The sequence below is a fragment of the Ambystoma mexicanum genome, chromosome 5q, assembly GCF_040938575.1.
Source record: "Ambystoma mexicanum isolate Mex_15411 chromosome 5q, UKY_AmexF1_1, whole genome shotgun sequence".
Classification (NCBI taxonomy): domain Eukaryota; kingdom Metazoa; phylum Chordata; class Amphibia; order Caudata; family Ambystomatidae; genus Ambystoma; species Ambystoma mexicanum.
The window spans coordinates 763,755,082-763,768,944 of record NC_090933.1 but is presented as its reverse complement, the minus strand read 5'-3'; positions in this window follow the sequence as shown (position 1 = coordinate 763,768,944).

The following is a 13,863-nucleotide window of genomic DNA, read 5'->3' as shown; positions in this document are numbered from 1 at the left end:
ACAGGAGAGAGACACGGGGCATGACCAGGGGGTGGGGGGCAACAGGAGAGAGACACGGAGCATGAGCGGGGGCAACAGCAGGGAGACACGGGGCATGAGCGGGGGGGTGGGGGGCAACATGAGGGAAACACAGGGCATGAGAGGGGGGTCGGGGGAAGAGGGGAGACACAAGGCATGGGCGAGGGTGGGGGAAACAGGAGAGAGACACGGGGCATGAGCGGGGGGTGGGGCCAACAGCAGGGGGACACGGTTCATGACCGGGGGGAGGGGGGTAACCGGAGAGAGACTCAAGGCATGACTGGGGGTGGGGGCAACAGCAGGGAGACATGGGACATGACTGGGGGTTGGGGGGCAACAGGAGAGAGACACGGGGCATGAGAGGGGGGTGGGGGGTAACAGGAGAGAGACACAGGGCACGAGCGGAGGTGGGGAGCAACAGCAGGGAGACACGGGGCATGACCGGGGGTGACGGGCAACAGGAGAGAGACACGGGGCATGAGAGGGGGTGGGGGTTAACAGGAGGGAGACACGGGGCATGAAGGGGGTGGGGGTAACAGGTGAGAGACACGGGGCATGAGCGGGGGGGCAACAGCAGCGAGACACGGGGCATGACTGGGGGTGGGGGTAACAGGTGAGAGACACGGGGCATGAGCGGGGGTGGGGGGCAATAGCAGGGAGACACGGGTCATGACCGGGGGGTGGGGGGGCAACAGGAGAGAGACACGAGACATGAGAGGGGGGTGGGGGTAACAGGAGAGAGACACGGGGCATGAGAGGGGTGTGGGGGGCAACAGCAGGGAGACATGGGGCATGAGCAGGGTTTGGGGGGAACACGAGGGAAACACGGGGCATGAGAGGGGGTTGGGGGTAACAGGAGAGAGATACAGGGCAGGAGCAGGGGGTGGGGGGCAACAGCAGGGAGACAAGGGGCATGAGAGGGGGGTGGGGGCAAGAGCAGGGAGACACGGGGCATGAGCGGGGGTTGGGGTAACAGGGGAGAGACACAGGGCATGAGCAGGGGGTGGGGGCAACAGCAGGGAGACACAGGGCATGACTGGGTAGTGGGGGGCAACAGGAGAGATACATGGGGCATGAGAGGGGGTATGGGGTAACAGGAGAGAGACACAGGGCATGAGAGGGGATGGGGGGGTAACAGGAGAGAGACATGGGGGCATGAGCAGGGGGTGGGGGGCAACAGCAGGGAGACACTGGGCATGAGCGGGGGGTGGAGGGGCACAGGGGAGACACGAGGTATGAGTAGGGTGGGGGGAGCAGGAGAGAGACACGGAGCATGAGCGGGGGTGGGGGCAACAGCAGGGAGACACGGGGCATGACCAGGGGGTGTGGGGTAACAGGGGAGAGACACGGGGCATGAGCGGGGGTGGGGGGCAACAGCAGGGAGACACAGGGCATAAACCAGGGGCTGGGGGCAACACGAGTGAGACACGGGGCATGAGAGGGCAGTGGGGGTAACAAGGAGAGAGACACGGGGCACAAGCGGAGGGTGGGGGCAACATCAGGGAGACACAGGGCATGACCTGGGGATGGGGGGTAACAGGAGAGAGACACGGGGCATGAGTGGGGGGTGGGGGGCAACAGACACAGGGCATGAGCAGGGGTGGGGGGCAACAGGAGAGAGACAAGAAGCATGAGCGGGGGGGTGGGGGGCAACAGCAGGGAGACACAGGCATGAGAGGGGGATGGGGGGGGTAACAGCAGAGAGGCACTGGGCATGACCGGGGGTGGGTTTCAATGGCAGGGAGACACTGGGCATGACCGGGGGCTGAGGGGCAACAGGAGAGAGACACGGGGCATGAGAGGGGGTGGAGGGTAACAGGAGAGAGACACATAGCATGAGAAGGGGTGGGGGTAACAGGAGAGAGACACAGGCTTGAGCGGGGGGTGGGGGTTAACAGCAGGGAGAAACGGGGCATGATCGGGGGGGTGGGGGCAACAGGAGAGAGACACAGGACATGAGAGGGGGTGGGGGGTTACAGGAGAGAGACACGGGGCATGAGAGGGGGGTGGGGGGGTAACAGGAGAGGGACACGGGGCATGAGCGTGGGGTGAGGGGCAACAGCAGGGAGACACGGGGCATGAGCGGGGGGCAACAGGAGAAAGACACAGGGCATGAGCTGGTGGCGGGGGCACAGGAGAGAGACACGGGGCATGAGCACAGGGTGGGGGGCAACATCAGGGAGACACGGGGCATGACCGGGGTGGGAGGTAACAGGAGAGAGACACAGGGCATGAGCGGGGGGTGGGGGGAACTCGAGGGAGAAACAGGGCATGAGAGAGTGTGGGGGTAACAGAAGAGGGACACGGGCATGAGCGGGGGGGCAACAAGAGAAAGACATGGGGCATGAGCGGGGGGTGGGGGGTAACAGGAGAGACATGAGGCATAAGTGGGCGGTAGGGGGAACAGGAGAGAGACACGGGGCTTGAGCGGCGGTGGGGGGCAACAGCAGCGAGACACGGGGCATGACTGGGGGTGGGGGTAACAGGTGAGAGACACGGGGCATGAGCGGGGGTGGGGGGCAATAGCAGGGAGACACGGGTCATGACCGGGGGTGGGGGGGCTACAGGAGAGAGACACGAGACATGAGAGGGGGGTGGGGGTAACAGGAGAGAGACACGGGGCATGAGAGGGGTGTGGGGGGCAACAGCAGGGAGACATGGGCATGAGCAGGGGTTGGGGGGAACACGAGGGAAACACGGGGCATGAGAGAGGGTTGGGGGTAACAGGAGAGAGATACAGGGCAGGAGCAGGGGGTGGGGGGCAACAGCAGGGAGACAAGGGGCATGAGAGGGGGGTGGGGGCAAGAGCAGGGAGACACGGGGCATGAGCGGGGGTTGGGGTAACAGGGGAGAGACACAGGGCATGAGCAGGGGGTGGGGGCAACAGCAGGGAGACACAGGGCATGACTGGGTAGTGGGGGGCAACAGGAGAGATACATGGGGCATGAGAGGGGGTATGGGGTAACAGGAGAGAGACACAGGGCATGAGAGGGGGATGGGGGGTAACAGGAGAGAGACATGGGGGCATGAGCGGGGGGTGGGGGGCAACAGCAGGGAGACACTGGGCATGAGCGGGGGGTGGAGGGCACAGGGGAGACACGAGGTATGAGTAGGGGTGGGGGGAGCAGGAGAGAGACACGGAGCATGAGCGGGGGTGGGGGCAACAGCAGGGAGACACGGGGCATGACCAGGGGGTGTGGGGTAACAGGGGAGAGACACGGGGCATGAGCGGGGGGTGGGGGGCAACAACAGGGAGACACAGGGCATAACCAGGGGCAGGGGGCAACACGAGTGAGACACGGGGCATGAGAGGGCAGTGGGGGTAACAGGAGAGAGACACGGGGCACAAGCGGAGGGTGGGGGGCAACATCAGGGAGACACAGGGCATGACCTGGGGATGGGGGGTAACAGGAGAGAGACACGGGGCATGAGTGAGGGGTGGGGGGCAACAGACACAGGGCATGAGCAGGGGTGGGGGGCAACAGGAGAGAGACAAGAAGCATGAGCGGGGGGTGGGGGCAACAGCAGGGAGACACAGGGCATGAGAGGGGGATGGGGGGGTTACAGCAGAGAGGCACTGGGCATGACCGGGGGTGGGTTTCAATGGCAGGGAGACACTGGGCATGACCGGGGGCTGAGGGGCAACAGGAGAGAGACACGGGGCATGAGAGGGGGTGGAGGGTAACAGGAGAGAGACACATAGCATGAGAAGGGGGTGGGGGTAACAGGAGAGAGACACAGGGCTTGAGCGGGGGGTGGGGGGAAACAGCAGGGAGAAACGGGGCATGATTGGGGGGTGGGGGCAACAGGAGAGAGACACAGGACATGAGAGGGGGTGGGGGTTACAGGAGAGAGACACGGGGCATGAGAGGGGGGTGGGGGGTAACAGGAGAGGGACACGGGGCATGAGCGTGGGGTGAGGGGCAACAGCAGGGAGACACGGGGCATGAGCGGGGGGCAACAGGAGAAAGACACAGGGCATGAGCGGGTGGCGGGGGCACAGGAGAGAGACACGGGGCATGAGCACAGGGTGGGGGGCAACATCAGGGAGACACGGGGCATGACCGGGGGTGGGAGGTAACAGGAGAGAGACACAGGGCATGAGCGGGGGGTGGGGGGAACTCGAGGGAGAAACAGGGCATGAGAGAGGTGTGGGGGTAACAGAAGAGGGACATGGGGCATGAGCGGGGGGCAACAAGAGAAAGACATGGGGCATGAGCGGGGGGTGGGGGGTAACAGGAGAGACATGAGGCATAAGTGGGCGGTAGGGGGAACAGGAGAGAGACACGGGGCTTGAGCGGCGGGTGGGGGGCAACAGCAGCGAGACACGGGGCATGACTGGGGGTGGGGGTAACAGGTGAGAGACACGGGGCATGAGCGGGGGTGGGGGGCAATAGCAGGGAGACACGGGTCATGACCGGGGGTGGGGGGGCAACAGGAGAGAGACACGAGACATGAGAGGGGGGTGGGGGTAACAGGAGAGAGACACGGGGCATGAGAGGGGTGTGGGGGGCAACAGCAGGGAGACATGGGGCATGAGCAGGGGTTGGGGGAACACGAGGGAAACACGGGGCATGAGAGAGGGTTGGGGGTAACAGGAGAGAGATACAGGGCAGGAGCAGGGGGTGGTGGGCAACAGCAGGGAGACAAGGGGCATGAGAGGGGGGTGGGGGCAAGAGCAGGGAGACACGGGGCATGAGCGGGGGTTGGGGTAACAGGGGAGAGACACAGGGCATGAGCAGGGGGTGGGGGCAACAGCAGGGAGACACAGGGCATGACTGGGTAGTGGGGGGCAACAGGAGAGATACATGGGGCATGAGAGGGGGTATGGGGTAACAGGAGAGAGACACAGGGCATGAGAGGGGGATGGGGGGGTAACAGGAGAGAGACATGGGGCATGAGCGGGGGGTGGGGGGCAACAGCAGGGAGACACTGGGCATGAGCGGGGGGTGGAGGGGCACAGGAGAGACACGAGGTATGAGTAGGGGTGGGGGGAGCAGGAGAGAGACACGGAGCATGAGCGGGGGTGGGGGCAACAGCAGGGAGACACGGGGCATGACCAGGGGGTGTGGGGTAACAGGGGAGAGACACGGGGCATGAGCGGGGGGTGGGGGGCAACAACAGGGAGACACAGGGCATAACCAGGGGCTGGGGGCCACACGAGTGAGACACGGGGCATGAGAGGGCAGTGGGGGTAACAGGAGAGAGACACGGGGCACAAGCGGAGGGTGGGGGGCAACATCGGGAGACACAGGGCATGACCTGGGGATGGGGGGTAACAGGAGAGAGACACGGGGCATGAGTGGGGGGTGGGGGGCAACAGACACAGGGCATGAGCAGGGGTGGGGGGCAACAGGAGAGAGACAAGAAGCATGAGCGGGGGGTGGGGGGCAACAGCAGGGAGACACAGGGCATGAGAGGGGGATGGGGGGGTAACAGCAGAGAGGCACTGGGCATGACCGGGGGTGGGTTTCAATGGCAGGGAGACACTGGGCATGACCGGGGGCTGAGGGGCAACAGGAGAGAGACACGGGGCATGAGAGGGGGTGGAGGGTAACAGGAGAGAGACACATAGCATGAGAAGGGGGTGGGGGTAACAGGAGAGAGACACAGGGCTTGAGCGGGGGTGGGGGGAAACAGCAGGGAGAAACGGGGCATGATCGGGGGGTGGGGGCAACAGGAGAGAGACACAGGACATGAGAGGGGGTGGGGGGTTACAGGAGAGAGACACGGGGCATGAGAGGGGGGTGGGGGGTAACAGGAGAGGGACACGGGGCATGAGCGTGGGGTGAGGGGCAACAGCAGGGAGACACGGGGCATGAGCGGGGGGCAACAGGAGAAAGACACAGGGCATGAGCGGGTGGCGGGGGGCACAGGAGAGAGACACGGGGCATGAGCACAGGGTGGGGGGCAACATCAGGGAGACACGGGGCATGACCGGGTGTGGGAGGTAACAGGAGAGAGACACAGGGCATGAGAGAGGTGTGGGGGTAACAGAAGAGGGACACGGGGCATGAGCGGGGGGCAACAAGAGAAAGACATGGGGCATGAGCGGGGGGTGGGGGGTAACAGGAGAGACATGAGGCATAAGTGGGCGGTAGGGGGAACAGGAGAGAGACACGGGGCTTGAGCAGCGGGTGGGGGGCAACAGCAGAGAGACACGGGACATGACCGGGGGATGGGTGGCAACAGGAGAGAGACACAGAGCATGAGTGGGGGGCAACACAAGGGAGACACGGGGCATGAGCGTGGGGTGGGGGGCAAGAGCAAGGAGACACGGGGCATGACCGGGGGTGGGGGGTAACAGGAGAGAGACACGGGGCATGAGCGGGGGGTGGGGGGCAACAGGAGGGAGACACGTGGCATGAGAGAGGAGTGGGGGGTAACAGGAGAGAGACACGGGGCATGATCGGGGGTTGGGGGCACCATCAGGGAGACATGGGGCATGAGCGGGGGTGGGAGGGAACAGGGGAGACACAAGGCATGAGCGGGGGGTGGGGGGAACAGGAGAGAGACACGGGGCATGAGCGGGGGTGGGGGGCAACAGCAGGGAGACACGGGCCATGACAGGGGGTGGGGGTAACAGGAGAGGGACACGGGGCATGATGGGGGGTGGGGGCAACAGCAGGGAGACATGGGGCATAACCATGGGTGGGGGGCAAGAGGACGGAGACACAGGGCATGAGAGGGGGGTGGGGGTAACAGGAGAGAGACACGGGCATGAGCGGCGGGTGGGAGGCAACAGCAGGGAGACACGGGGCATGACTGGTGGGTGGGGGGTAACAGGAGAGAGACACAGGGCATGAGCGGGGGTGGGAGGCAACAGCAGGGAGACACGGGGCATGACCGGGGGCAACAGGAGAGAGACACGAGACATGAGAGGGGGGTGGGGGTAACAGGAGAGAGACACGGGGCATGAGAGGGGGGTGGGGGGCAACAGCAGGGAGACATGGGGCATGAGCAGATGTTGGGGGGAACACGAGGGAAACACGGGGCATGAGGGGGGGTTGGGGGTAACAGGAGAGAGACACAGGGCATGAGAGGGGGTGGGGGTAAGAGCAGGGAGACACGGGGCATGAGCGGGGGTTGGGGTAACAGGGGAGAGACACAGGGCATGAGCGGGGGGTGGGGGCAACAGCAGGGAGACACAGGGCATGACTGGGTAGTGGGGGGCAACAGGAGAGATACATGGGGCATGAGAGGGGGGTATGGGGTAACAGGAGAGAGACACAGGGCATGAGAGGGGGATGGGGGGGTAACAGGAGAGAGACATGGGGCATGAGCGGGGGGTGGGGGGCAACAGCAGGGAGACACTGGGCATGAGCGGGGGGTGGAGGGGCACAGGGGAGACACGAGGTATGAGTAGGGGTGGGGGGAGCAGGAGAGAGACACGGAGCATGAGCGGGGGGTGGGGGCAACAGCAGGGAGACAAGGGGCATGACCAGGGGGTGTGGGGTAACAGGGGAGAGACACGGGGCATGAGCGGGGGGTGGGGGGCAACAGCAGGGAGACACAGGGCATAACCAGGGGCTGGGGGGCAACACGAGTGAGACACGGGGCATGAGAGGGCAGTGGGGGTAACAGGAGAGAGACACGGGGCACAAGCGGAGGGTGGGGGGCAACATCAGGGAGACACAGGGCATGACCTGGGGATGGGGGGTAACAGGAGAGAGACACGGGGCATGAGTGGGGGGTGGGGGGCAACAGACACAGGGCATGAGCAGGGGTGGGGGGCAACAGGAGAGAGACAAGAAGCATGAGCGGGGGGTGGGGGGCAACAGGAGGGAGACACAGGGCATGACCGGGGGCTGGGGGGAACAGGAGAGAGACACGGGCCATGAGTGGGGGGTGGGGGGCAATGGAAGGGAGACACTGGGCATGACCGGGGGCTGGCGGGCAACAGGAGAGAGACACAGGACATGAGACGGGGGTGGGGGGATAACAGGAGAGAGACACGGAGCATGAGAGGGGTGTGGGGGTAACAGGAGAGAGACACGGGGCTTGAGCGGGGGGGTGGGGGGAAACAGCAGGGAGACACGGGGCATGATCGGGGGGTGGGGGGCAACAGGAGAGAGACACGGGGCATGAGAGGGGGTGGGGGTAACAGGAAAGATCACGGGGCATGAGAGGGGGTGGGGGTAACAGGACAGAGACACGGGGCATGAGCAGGGGGTGGGGGGCAGCAGCAGGGAAACACAGGGCATGAGCAGGGGGTGGGGGGCAACAGCAGTGAGACACGGGGCATGAGAGGGGGTGGAGGGAACAGGAGAGAGACACGGGGCATGACCAGGGGGTGGAGGGCAACAGGAGAGAGACACGGCGCATGAGCAGGGGCAACAGCAGGGAGACACGGGGCATGAGCGGAGGGTGGGGGGCAACATGAGGGAAACACAGGGCATGAGAGGGGGGTCGGGGGAAGAGGGGAGACACGAGGCATGGGCGAGGGTGGGGGAAACAGGAGAGAGACACGGGGCATGAGCGGGGGGTGGGGACAACAGCAGGGGGACACGGTTCATGACCGGGGGGTGGGGGGTAACCGGAGAGAGACTCAAGGCATGACTGGGGGTGGGGGCAACAGCAGGGAGACATGGGACATGACTGGGGGGTGGGGGGCAACAGGAGAGAGACACGGGGCATGAGAGGGGGGTGGGGGGTAACAGGAGAGAGACACAGGGCATGAGCGGAGGTGCGGAGGAACAGCAGGGAGACACGGGGCATGACCGGGGGGTGGCGGGCAACAGGAGAGAGACAAGGGACATGAGAGGGGGGTGGGGGTTAACAGGAGAGAGACACGGGGCATGAGGGGGGTGGGGGTAACAGGTGAGAGACACGGGCCATGAGCGGGGGGGCAACAGCAGCGAGACACGGGGCATGACTGGGGGTGGGGGTAACAGGTGAGAGACACGGGGCATGAGCGGGGGTGGGGGGCAATAGCAGGGAGACACGGGGCATGAGCGGGGGGTGGGGTGCAACAGGTGAGAGACACAGGGCATGAGCGTGGGGTGGGGGGAACAGGAGAGAGACACAAAGCATGAATGGGGGGTGGAGGGCAACAGCAGGGGGACACAAGGCATGACCGGGGGTGGGGGGTAACAGGAGAGAGACATGGGGCATGAGTAGGTGGTGGGGGGCAACAGCAGGGAGACACGGGGCATGATTGGGGGGTGGGGGGCAACAGGAGAGAGACACGGGCATGAGAGGGGGTTGGGGGTAACAGGAGAGAGACACGGGGCATGAGCGGGGGGTGGGGGGCACCAGCAGGGAGACACGCGGCATGAGCGGGGGGTGGGGGGTAACAGCAGGGAGACACGGGGCATGACCGGGGGTGGGGGGAACAGGAGAGAGACACAGGTCATGAGAGGGGGGTGGGGGTAACAAGAGAGAGACACGGGGCATGAGAGGGGGGTGGGGTGCAACAGTAGGGAGACACGGGGAATGACCGGGGCGTGGGGGGCAACCGGAGAGAGACACAGGGCATGAGAGGGGGTGGGGAGTAACAGGAGAGAGACACAGGGCATGAGAGGGGGTGGGGGGTAACAGGAGAGGGACACAGGGCATGAGAGGGGTGTGGGGGGTAACAGGAGAGAGACAATGGGGGAAGAGCGGCGGATGGGGGCAACAGCAGGGAGAAACGGGGCATGAGCGGGGGGTGGGGGGGAATAGGGGAGACACGAAGCATGAGCGGGGGTGGGGGGGAATGGGGGAACAGGAGAGAGACATGGGGCATGAGCTGGGGGTGGGGGGCAACAGCAGGGAGACATGGGGCATGACTGGGGGGTGGGGGTAACAGGAGAGAGACACAGGGCATGAGCGGGGGTTGGGGGGCAACAGCAGGGAGACATGGGGCATGACCTGGGGGTGAGGGGCAACAGGAGAGAGACACGGGGCATGAGAGGGGGGTGGGGGCAACAGCAGGGAGACACGGGGCATGAGCGGTGGGTGGGGGGAACATGAGAGAGACACTGGGCATGAGAGGGGGGTGGGGGTAACAGGAGAGAGACACGGGGCATGAGTAGGGGGTGGGGGGCAGCAACAGGGAGACACAGGGCATGAGCAGGGGTTGGGGGCAACAGCAGGGAGACACGGGGCATTACCGGGGGGTGGGGGGCAACAGGAGAGAGACACGGGGCATGAGAGGGGGTGGGGGGTAACAGGAGAGAGACACGGGGCATGAGAGGGGGGTGGGGGTAACAGGAGAGAGACACGGGGTATGAGAGGGGGTGGAGGGGTAACAGGAGAGAGACACAGTGCATGAGCAGGGGGTGGGGGGCAACAGGAGAGAGACATGGGGCATGAGAGGGGGGTGGGGGGTAACTGGAGAGAAACACGGGTCATGAGAGGAGGGTGGGGGGTAACAGGAGAGAGACACGGGGCATGAGAGGGGATGGAGGGGTAACAGGAGAGAGACATGGGGCATGAGCGGGGGGTGGGGTAAACAGCAGGGAGACACGGGGCATGAGCGGAGGGTGGAGGGCAACAGCAGGGAGACACGGGGCATGAGAGGGGGGTGGGGTGTAACAGGAGAGAGACACGGGGCATGAGAGGGGGTGGGGGGCAACAGGAGAGAGACAAGAAGCATGAGCGGGGGGTGGGGGGCAACAGGAGGGAGACACGGGGCATGACCGGGGACTGGGGGGAACAGGAGAGAGACACGGGCCATGAGTGGGGGGTGGGGGGCAATGGAAGGGAGACACTGGGCATGACCGGGGGCTGGCGGGCAACAGGAGAGAGACACAGGACATGAGAGGGGGGTGGGGGGATAACAGGAGAGAGACACGGAGCATGAGAGGGGTGTGGGGGTAACAGGAGAGAGACACGGGGCTTGAGCGGGGGGGTGGGGGGAAACAACAGGGAGACACGGGGCATGATCGGGGGGTGGGGGGCAACAGGAGAGAGACACGGGGCATGAGAGGGGGTGGGGGTAACAGGAAAGATCACGGGGCATGAGAGGGGGTGGGGGTAACAGGACAGAGACACGGGGCATGAGCAGGGGGTGGGGGGCAGCAGCAGGGAAACACAGGGCATGAGCAGGGGGTGGGGGGCAACAGCAGTGAGACACGGGGCATGAGAGGGGGTGGAGGGAACAGGAGAGAGACACGGGGCATGACCAGGGGGTGGGGGGCAACAGGAGAGAGACACGGAGCATGAGCGGGGGCAACAGCAGGGAGACACGGGGCATGAGCGGTGGGTGGGGGCAACATGAGGGAAACACAGGGCATGAGAGGGGGGTCGGGGGAAGAGGGGAGACACGAGGCATGGGCGAGGGTGGGGGAAACAGGAGAGAGACACAGGGCATGAGCGGGGGGTGGGGACAACAGCAGGGGGACACGGTTCATGACCGGGGGGTGGGGGGTAACCGGAGAGAGACTCAAGGCATGACTGGGGGTGGGGGCAACAGCAGGGAGACATGGGACATGACTGGGGGGTGGGGGGCAACAGGAGAGAGACACGGGGCATGAGAGGGGGGTGGGGGGTAACAGGAGAGAGACACAGGGCATGAGCGGAGGTGCGGAGCAACAGCAGGGAGACACGGGGCATGACCGGGGGGTGGCGGGCAACAGGAGAGAGACAAGGGACATGAGAGGGGGGTGGGGGTTAACAGGAGAGAGACACGGGGCATGAGGGGGGTGGGGGTAACAGGTGAGAGACACGGGGCATGAGCAGGGGGGCAACAGCAGCGAGACACGGGGCATGACTGGGGGTGGGGGTAACAGGTGAGAGACACGGGGCATGAGCGGGGGTGGGGGGCAATAGCAGGGAGACACGGGGCATGAGCGGGGGGTGGGGTGCAACAGGTGAGAGACACAGGGCATGAGCGTGGGGTGGGGGGAACAGGAGAGAGACACAAAGCATGAATGGGGGGTGGAGGGCAACAGCAGGGGGACACAAGGCATGACCGGGGGGTGGGGGGTAACAGGAGAGAGACATGGGGCATGAGTAGGTGGTGGGGGGCAACAGCAGGGAGACACGGGGCATGACTGGGGGGTGGGGGGTAACAGGAGAGAGACACGGGCATGAGAGGGGGTTGGGGGTAACAGGAGAGAGACACGGGGCATGAGCGGGGGTGGGGGGCACCAGCAGGGAGACACGCGGCATGAGCGGGGGGTGGGGGGTAACAGCAGGGAGACACGGGGCATGACCGGGGGTGGGGGGAACAGGAGAGAGATACAGGTCATGAGAGGGGGGGTGGGGGTAACAAGAGAGAGACACAGGGCATGAGAGGGGGGTGGGGTGCAACAGCAGGGAGACACGGGGAATGACCGGGGCGTGGGGGGCAACCGGAGAGAGACACAGGGCATGAGAGGGGGTGGGGAGTAACAGGAGAGAGACACAAGGCATGAGAGGGGGTGGGGGGTAACAGGAGAGGGACACAGGGCATGAGAGGGGTGTGGGGGTTAACAGGAGAGAGACACGGGGCATGAGCGGCGGATGGGGGCAACAGCAGGGAGAAACGGGGCATGAGCGGGGGGTGGGGGGGAATAGGGGAGACACGAAGCATGAGCGGGGGTGGGGGGAATAGGGGGAACAGGAGAGAGACATGGGGCATGAGCTTGGGGTGGGGGGCAACAGCAGGGAGACATGGGGCATGACTAGGGGGTGGGGGTAACAGGAGAGAGACACAGGGCATGAGCGGGGGTTGGGGGGCAACAGCAGGGAGACATGGGGCATGACCTGGGGGTGGGGGGCAACAGGAGAGAGACACGGGGCATGAGAGGGGGTGGCGAGTAACAAGAGAGAGACACGGGGCATGAGAGGGGGGTGGGGGCAACAGCAGGGAGACACGGGGCATGAGCGGTGGGTGGGGGGAACATGAGAGAGACACTGGGCATGAGAGGGGGGTGGGGGTAACAGGAGAGAGACACAGGGCATGAGTAGGGGGTGGGGGGAAGCAACAGGGAGACACAGGGCATGAGCAGGGGTTGGGGGGCAACAGCAGGGAGACACGGGGCATGACCGGGGGGTGGGGGGCAACAGGAGAGAGACACGGGGCATGAGAGGGGGTGGGGGGTAACAGGAGAGAGACACGGGGCATGAGAGGGGGTGGGGGTAACTGGAGAGAGACACGGGGTATGAGAGGGGGTGGAGGGGTAACAGGAGAGAGACACAGTGCATGAGCAGGGGGTGGGGGGCAACAGGAGAGAGACACGGGGCATGAGAGGGGGGTGGGGGGTAACTGGAGAGAAACACGGGGCATGAGCGGGGGGTGAGGTGCAACAGGTGAGAGACACAGGGCATGAGCGTGGGGTGGGGGGAACAGGAGAGAGACACAAAGCATGAATGGGGGGTGGAGGGCAACAGCAGGGGGACACAAGGCATGACCGGGGGGTGGGGGGTAACAGGAGAGAGACATGGGGCATGAGTAGGTGGTGGGGGGCAACAGCAGGGAGACACGGGGCATGACTGGGGGGTGGGGGGTAACAGGAGAGAGACACGGGCATGAGAGGGGGGTGGGGGTAACAGGAGAGAGACACAGGGCATGAGCGGGGGTTGGGGGGCAACAGCAGGGAGACATGGGGCATGACCTGGGGGTGGGGGGCAACAGGAGAGAGACACGGGGCATGAGAGGGGGTGGCGAGTAACAAGAGAGAGACACGGGGCATGAGAGGGGGGTGGGGGCAACAGCAGGGAGACACGGGGCATGAGCGGTGGGTGGGGGGAACATGAGAGAGACACTGGGCATGAGAGGGGGGTGGGGGTAACAGGAGAGAGACACAGGGCATGAGTAGGGGGTGGGGGGAAGCAACAGGGAGACACAGGGCATGAGCAGGGGTTGGGGGCAACAGCAGGGAGACACGGGGCATGACCGGGGGGTGGGGGGCAACAGGAGAGAGACACGGGGCATGA